Here is a 9,166-nt window from a genome sequence, read left to right as displayed (position 1 = left end):
CCTAGTGTACAAAAGTGTACAATATTACGTATTGGATCCTTAAAAAATACAACTTTTACGTTACCCTGCAGTTTACCTATAAAATGGGCTGATGGTGAAGTAGACATACTCGGTATTCATATCACAAAAGATATAAATAAGCGCTCCACAATGAATTTCAATAGAAAACTTGTAAAAATAGACAAGATTCCTGCAACCCTGGAGAGGTAAATACCTGTCTATTTATGGAAAAATTGCCTTGATTAACTCATTAGTCATATCTCAGTTTACGCACTTACTTATGGCACTGCCTACTCCTGATGATTTGTTTTTCAAATCATATGAGCAAGAAATATGTTGCTTTATCTATATAATGGATATGAATTGGGTGGGTTGAGATTATTAAATATAAAAGCACTAAACCTCTCTTTAAACGCTTCACTCATTCAAAAGTTTTATTTGAACCCTAAATGGTTCTAAGAAAAGCTCATCCATTGTTTAAAAATTGCCTTTTTGCCTTTGTGCAGATTGCCATGACTCATTTTTGAATAATTGAAAATGGTACTTTTTTCAAAGTATCTCTCTTTTTCAAACAAGCATTGCAGAGCTGGCTACAACTTCAATTTCATCCCCCTGAAAAGATAGAACAAATACTACAACAAATATTATGGCTGAACTCAAATGTGCTGGTTGATAAAATACCTGTATTTATGGGAAAGATGTTTGAAAAGGGTATTTTGTTCTTAAATGATATTTGAGGACCAGGATGTTGACAACTGTGCCATACAGATTGCAAAATAGTTGGGAAGAGATTTTTGATGTACCGATTCCATGGTACAGGGTGTATGAGTTGATATTTAAAACAACGCAAGATTCAAGACTTTGTGCTTTTCAGAAAAAATTATTATATAGAATTCTTGCCACCAAAAAAATGTTGAATATTTGGGGCATAAAATCATCGCAGCTCTGCAGATTTTGTTGTGAGGATACAGAATCAATAGACCATATATTTTGGTATTGCCCTCGGGTAGCCTGTTTCTGGTCTCAGGTTCAGGAATGGCTGAAAATGCATAGCATTGATCTAAAATTGACCCTAGAAATAGTACTGTTAGGAGATCTGGAGAGACCGGGTCAGTCAATTACTAATATACTAATACTCTTAGTAAAAGTATTTATCTTCAACTCGCAATCTGTGGATTCGATTAGATAGATTGAAATTGTACGTTAAACATCACAGCATAGTTGAAAGATATGTGTTGCGTAGAAACCCAAAGTGGGTGGCCAGCAGAGACAGATGGGATGGGCTGAGAGTTGGTATGTGGAATTGGAGACAAGTGGGAGTGGAGTTGCTGTGTGAGAGATAGAATGATGGTCAAAGATAAATGTTTAAAAAAAATTAAAAAAACATAATAAAATGTACATTTTAATGACACTAAGTGGCAGTGTTTTTACAACTAATGCCGGTTTGCCTGAGGCTGATGCCGTGCAGGTATTTGTACACATGCATATACACACACTCTCATTCAAATAAACACATACAAGAACACACACATACATGTAATAGTGCCAGACAAACACACAAACATATACAGTTGGCATTGCTGTTATGATTTTAGTTGTCCTTGATGTCCTTTGTTTTAAATGTATTATTTTGTTTTATTTTTTATGATTTTTATTGTTTGCTGTTTTCTTCTTTCTTTTCCTTTTTTCTTTTTAGTTCATTCTCTTGCTTGTTGGTGCATTGGGGGGTTCTTGGGGGTGGGGAATGGAATTAATTGTATTTATTATTTCAATTTTTTCTTCTTGGGGGGGACTGTGGGAGGGGTCTCGAATGGTTGAGGGACAGCTATTGGGGAACTGTGGTGGGATCTTGGAGTGTTCGGGTTCACGTTTTTTGACCTGGTGGTAGATCGGTCAACATGCCCTTGAGCAGGGCATTGACCCTGGATGCTTCTGTGTGTCGCTCTGAATGGGAATCTGTTGGATGACTGGTATGATGTAGTTATTGAGCAGCTTCACTGCAAGTATATTGTATGTTTCGAAAATTCAATAAATAATAAAAAATGTAAATAAAAAATAAACTAATGAACTTATCCTCTGCAGCAGAGGTAACTCTGGGTCAGTTTCATCATAGTGCTTGATGGTTTTTGTGACTGCACTTGAAGAAACTTTCAAAGTTCTTGAAATGTTCTGTATTGACTGACCTTCATGTCTTAAAGTAATGATGGACTGTACTTTTTCTTTGCTTATTTGAGCTGTTATTGCCATAATATGGGCTTGGTCTATTACCAAATAAGCCTATCTTCTGTATACCCCCTACCTTGTCACAACACAACTGATTGGCTCAAACCCTTTAACCTGTTGGGCTAGGGGGCAGTATTTTCACGGCCGGATGAAAAACGTACCCAATTTAAACAGGTTACTACTCTGGCCCAGAAACTAGAATATGCATATCATTAGTCGATTTGGATAGAAAACACTCTGAAGTTTCTAAAACAGTTTGAATGGTGTCTGTGAGTATAACAGAACTCATATGGCAGGCAAAAACCTGAGAAAAAGTCAACCAGGAAGTGGAGGATCTGAGAATTGTAGTTCTTCTTTCTAGTCCCTTTCAAAACTACAGTATCTGTGGGGTTACGTTGCACTTCCTAAGGCTTCCATTGGCTGTCAAAAGCCTTCAGAAAGTTGTTTCAGCCTTCCCCTGTTACTGGGCAGATAATAGGAGCTCAGTTACTGAGTGGACTGCCTGGCAACAAAGATTGGATTGGATATGCTCGGTTATGCGAGTGCGCCGTTCCTTCTTTTTCTCCTTGAATGAATATGCTATTGTCCGGTTGGAATATTATCGCAATTTTACGTTAAAAATACCATAAAGATTGATTTTAAACAGCATTTGACATGCTTCTAAGTACGGTAATGGAACATTTTGACTTTTTGTCTCTGGTACCGCGCTCGCGCATTATGCCTTTGGATAGTGCTCTGAACGCACGAACAAAACGGAGGTATTTGGACATAAATATGTATTATTTCGAAGAAAAACAACATTTCTTGTGGAAGTAGCAGTCCTGGGAGTGCATTCTGATGAAGATCAGCAAAGGTAAGAGAATATTTCTAATACTAATTCTGAGTTTAGGTTGCCCCGAACTTGGCGGGTGTCTGTATAGCTCGTTGTGATGGCTGAGCTATGTACTCAGAATATTGAAAAATGTGCTTTCTCCGTAAAGCTATTTTAAAATCAGACAAAGCGGTTGCATCCAGGAGTCGTCTATCTATAATTCTTTAAATAATTGTTATATATTTTGTCAACGTTTATGATGAGTATTTTTGTAAATTGATGTGCACATTCACCGAAAGTTTTGGTGGGAATACATTTTCTGAACATCACGCGCCAATGTAAAATGCTGTTTTTGGATATAAATATGAACTTTATCAAACAAAACATACATGTATTGTGTAACATAATGTCCTAGGAGTGTCATCTGATGAAGATCGTCAAAGGTTAGTGCTTCATTTAGCTGTGTTTTGGGTTTTATTGACACATGTCCTTGCTTGGAAAATGGCTTATTTTGGATTATTTTTGTCTATGTACTCTCCTAACATAATCTAATGTTTTGCTTTCGCTGTAAAGCCTTTTTGAAATTGGACAATGTGGTTACATCAAGGAGAAGTGTATCTTTAAAATGGTGTAACATAGTTGTATGTTTGAGAAAGTTGAATTATGATATTTTGTTGTTTTTGAATTTGCCGCACTGACTGGCTGTGTCCCGCAGGTGGGACGCTAGCGTCCCACGTAGCCCATAGAAGTTAAGAAGGAAAGACACTTGATAAATTAACTTTTAAGGCACACCTGTAAATTGAAATACATTCCAGGTTATTCCACCTCATGAAGCTGGTTGAGAGAATGCCAAGAGTTTGCAAAGCTATCATCAAGGCAAAGTGTGGCTATTTGAACAATCGCAAATATAAAATAATTTATAAAAAAATGCGTTTAACACTTTTTTGGTTACTACATGATTCCATATGTGTTATTTCATAGTTTTGATGTCGTCACTATTATTCTACAATGTAGAAAATAGTAAAAAAATAAAGAAATAACATTGAATGAGTAGGTGTTCTAAAACTTTTGAATGGTTGTATACTGTACATGTCTAGACAATGGTGACCTATCCACTTAGCTAGATGTGGCTGGGGGGTGGTTATAGCATTTCCTTCACATGTCCCATGAATTTCGACAAGTATGTCAGGTAAGTGTCATCTAATAAAATGTATAAAATATTTGTATCTGGATTTGACATTGCTACAATCCACGTAATCATTTCACGGTACCGTTAACACCTTCTGTATCCTGTGCATTTGACACATTTTATTTGATATAGTGTTTGTTACCCAGAGACGGTAATGTGAAGACAGCATGACCTGCACCAAGTCAGATTAGGATATAGGCCAAGGACTAGATAGTGTATTTCTACCAGGAATTTTCCCTTATTGTAGAATACTACTTTTACCACTTTTAGTCTTTAGCGCACAGTCTCATGTGAATCCTTAAAGAGACAGGTGGGGCTAAGGTTTAAGAGGGTGCGAACGATGTTGAATGGGTGTAGGCAAAGAAGGGCTTCAATGGCCATTTTCTCAAAAGTGGGTTTACAAGTTTCTCAACTTTCAAAGCAGAATTATTTTCCCATTGTTCCATACAACATTTTCTTGCCCTGTGTGTCTACTTTTATCCAATGTAAAAAAACACAATTTCAAATTTTGATACATAAGACCGAAATGAGGCGGCCGGTCACATTTGTCTAAACATTACTCTATGGATACAGTTGAAGTCGGAAGTTTACATACAATTAGGCTGTAGTCATTAAAACTCATTTTTCAACCACTCCACAAATTTCTTGTTAACAAACTATAGTTTTGGTAAATCGGTTAGGACATCTACTTTGTGCATGACACAAGTAATCTGCGCTCTGATCAATCCCTACACCCAAACAAGGGCACTGCGTTCATCCACCTCTGGCCTGCTGGTCCCCCTACCTCTGCGGAAGCACGGTTCCCACTCAGCCCAGTCAAAACTGTTCGCTGCTCTGGCACCCCAATGGTGGAACAAGCTCCCTCATGACGGCAGGGCAGCGGAGTCAATCACCACCTTCCGGAGACACCTGAAACCCCACCTCTTTAAGGAATACCTGGGATAGGATGAAGTAATTCTTCTAACCCCCCCCCCCCAAAAAAAAGATATAGATGTACTATTGTAAAGTGGTTGTTCCACTGGATATCATAAGGTGAATGCACCAATTTGTAAGTCGCTCTGGATAAGAGCGTCTGCTAAATGACGTAAATGTAAATGTAATTTTTCCAACAATTGTTTACAGACAGATTATTTCACTTAATAATGTTTACATATCTTGCATTACTCATCTCATATGTATATACTGTATTTTATACCATCTATTGCATCTTTCCTATGCCGCTCTGTCATTGCTCATCCATATATTCATATACTCTTATTAATTTTACATTTTAGTCATTTAGCAGACGCTCTTATCCAGAGCGACTTACAGTTGTGAATGCATACATTTCCTTTCATGCATTTAAAAAAATATATATATGTTTGTACTGGCCCCCCGTGGGAATCGAACCCACAACCCTGGCGTTGCACACACCATGCTGGCGTTGCAAACACCATGCTCTACCAACTGAGCAACAGGGAAGACTTATTCCATTCCATACTTAGATTTGTGTGTATTAGGTAGTTGTTGTGGAATTGTTAGACTACATGTTAGATGTTGCTGCACTGTCGGAACTAGAAGCACAAGCATTTCGGTGCACTCGCAATAACATCTGCTAACCATGTGTATGTGACCAATAAAAATGTATTTGATTTGATATCAAATTCCAATGGCTCCAAATTTAAATGACTTAAACATCTCAAACCAACTGTAAATTGTATAAATGTATAAACAAATATTGAACATATTTAATGAGACCTAAAATGTGTGCAACATGAAAATATTGTTTCATTTACAGTGTGTAATTTATTGACGGTCCCTAACTAGCCCCGGAAATAGGCTTTCCTAAGTCAAACTAATTTTGCCACGGTGGCACACCAGCTGGCTGAAGCTAATTGGCTAAATAGTTTTGCTAACTCTTCCCGCCTGTGAACACATACGAGGCAAGGTCAAGGCTAGAATAGCTTTTGTCAAATTAATGTCAGAATTGAATTTTCATAGCAGGTTAGGAGAATTTACGCAGCAGGTTAAGATAATTAAGTTAAAGTTAGGAAAAAGGGTTAGGGTTAGCTAAAATGCAATACATTTAAACTTTTGAGGTAAATTTGACAAAAACTGGGTCCTTTCTAGCCATGACCACGAGACTCGCACTCCAGCAGGTATAACTCACTGGTCATCCCCAAAGCCAACACCTGCTTCGGCCGCCTTTCCTTCCAGTTCTCTGCTGCCAGTGACTGGAACGAATTGCAAAAATCGCTGAATCTGGAGACTTACATTTCCCTCACTAACTTTAAACATCAGCTATCTGAGCAGCTAACCGATCGCTGCAGCTGTACACATCTGTAAATAGCCCACCCAATCTACCTACCTCATCCCCATATTGTCTTTATTTACTTTGCTGCTCTTTTGCACACCAGTATCACTACTTACACACCATCATCTGCTCATCATCATCTGCTCATCTATCACTCCAGTGTTAATCTGCTAAATTGTAATTACTTTGCTACTATGGCCTATTTATTGCCATACCTCCTCATGCCATTTGCACACACTGTATATAGACTTTCTTTTTTTCCTATTGTGTTGACTGTACACTTGTTTATTCCATGTAACTCTGTGTTGTTGTTTCTGTCGCACTGCTTTGCTTTATCTTGGCCAGGTCGCAGTTGTAAATGAGAACTTGTTCTCAACTAGCCTACCTGGTTAAATAAAGGTGAAATAAAAAATACAAAAATAAAAAACTCCCACATCAAACCACACCCCGAAACAAATTCACATCTGAATTCAGTAATGGCAGTGGTGGCGGTGGGGTTATGGTATGGGCAGGCATAAGCTACGGACAATGAACAGAATTGCATTTTATCGATGGCAATTTGAATGCACAGAGATACCGGGACAAGATCCTGAGGCCCATTGTCATGCCATTCATCCGCCGCCATCACCTCATGTGTCAGCATGATAATGCATGTTACATGTTGCATTGCCCCATGTTGCAAGGATCTGTACACAATTCCTGCAAGCTGAAAATGTCCCAGTTCTACCATGGCCTTCATACGCACCAGACATGTCCCCCATTGAGCATGTGTGGGATGCTCTGGATCGACATGTACGACAGAGTGTTCCAGTTTCCGCCAACATCCAGCAACTTCACACAGCCATTGAAGAGTAGTGGGACAACATTCCACAGGCCACAATCAACAGTCTGATCAACTCTATGTGAAGGAGATGTGTCACTCTGCATGTGGCATGTGGTGGTCACACCAGATACTGACTGGTTTTCTGATCCCCACCCCTGTTTTTTTAAGGTACAGTATCTGTGACCTATAGATTTATATCTGTATTTCCACTCATGTGAACTCCATAGATTTAGGGCCTAATGAATGTATTTTAATTGACTGATTTGCTTATATGAACTGTAACTCAGTCAAATATTTGAAATGGTTGCAGGTAGCGTTTATATTTCTGTATCGGTATAAATGACTATCGCCCCATAGCACTCACTTCTGTCATCATGAAGTGCTTTAAGAGGTTAGTTAAGGATCATATTACCTCCATCTTACCTGACACCCTAGACACATTACAATTTGTATATCGCCCCAACAGATCCACGGACGACATAATCCACAGCCATTGCACTGCACACTGCCCTATCCCACCTAAACAAGATAAATACCTATGTAAGAATGCTGTTCATCGACTACAGCTCAGCCTCCAACAGCATAGTGCCCTCCAAGCTCATTACTAAGCTCAGTGTCCTGGGCCTGAACCCCTCCCTGTGCAACTGGTTTCTGGACTTCCTGACGGGATTACCCCAAGTGGTGAAGGTAGGCAACAACACCTCTGTCACGCTGAACTTCAACAGGGGGGCCCCAGAGGGGTGCGTGCTCAGCCCCCTCCTGTACTCTGTGTTCAGCCATGACTGCGTGGCCATGCAAGGAGTTGCAGAGAGTTTTGGAATGGGTGGCCAGTAATAAACTGACCCTGAACATGTCTAAAACTAAGAGCATTGTATTTGGTACAAATCATTCCCTAAGTTCTAGACCTCACCTGGATCTGGTAATGCATGGTGTGGTGTTGAACAAGTTGAGGAGACTAAATTACTTGATTCTAAACTGTTATGGTCAAAACATATAGATTCAATGGTTGTACAGATGGGGAGAGGTCTGTCCGTAATAAATGTCCATAATAAAGAGATGCTCTGATTTTTGACACCACACTCCAAAAAGCAAGTCATGTAGGCTCTAGTTTTGTCTTCTCTTGATTATTGCCCAGCCATGTGGTCAAGTGCTGCAAAGAAAAACCTAGTTAAGCTGCAGCTGGCCCAGAACAGAGCAGCACATGTTGCTCTTCATTGTAATCAGAGGGATATTTTAAATACTATGAATGCTAGTCTCTCTTGGCTAAGAGTTGAGGAGAGACTGACTGCATCACGTATTTTTAAAAGAAAAATGAATGTGTTGAAAATTCCAAATTGTTTGCATAGTCAACTTACACACAGCTTACACACACTTACCCCACCAGACATGCCACCAGGGTTTTTTTCAGAGTTCCCAAATCCAGAACAATTCAAGAAAGCGTACAGTATTATATAGAGCCATTATTGCATGGAACTGCCTTCTATCTCATATTCCTCAAATGAACAGCAAACCTGGTTAAAAAAAATAAATGACGTAACATCTCAAGGCACAACGCCTCTCCCCTATTTGACCTAGATATTTTGTGTGTATGTATTGATTTGTAGGCTTCAGTATGTGTGCCATTTAAAAAAATTATGTAGTTCTGTCCTCAAGCTGTTCTTGTTTATAAATGTTCTGTATTATGTCATGTTTCATGTTTTGTGTGGACCTTAGGAAGAGTATCTGAATGGGGGTCCTAACAAAATAGAGATTGACTTCATCACTACTTGTTTTTATAAGAAGTGTTGACATGCCAAATGCACCAAGATGCCTGTTTATGCAACTAGT

This window comes from Salmo trutta, chromosome 4, assembly GCF_901001165.1.
Source record: "Salmo trutta chromosome 4, fSalTru1.1, whole genome shotgun sequence".
Taxonomy (NCBI): Eukaryota; Metazoa; Chordata; class Actinopteri; order Salmoniformes; family Salmonidae; genus Salmo; species Salmo trutta.
Note: the sequence above shows the minus strand (reverse complement) of the source record.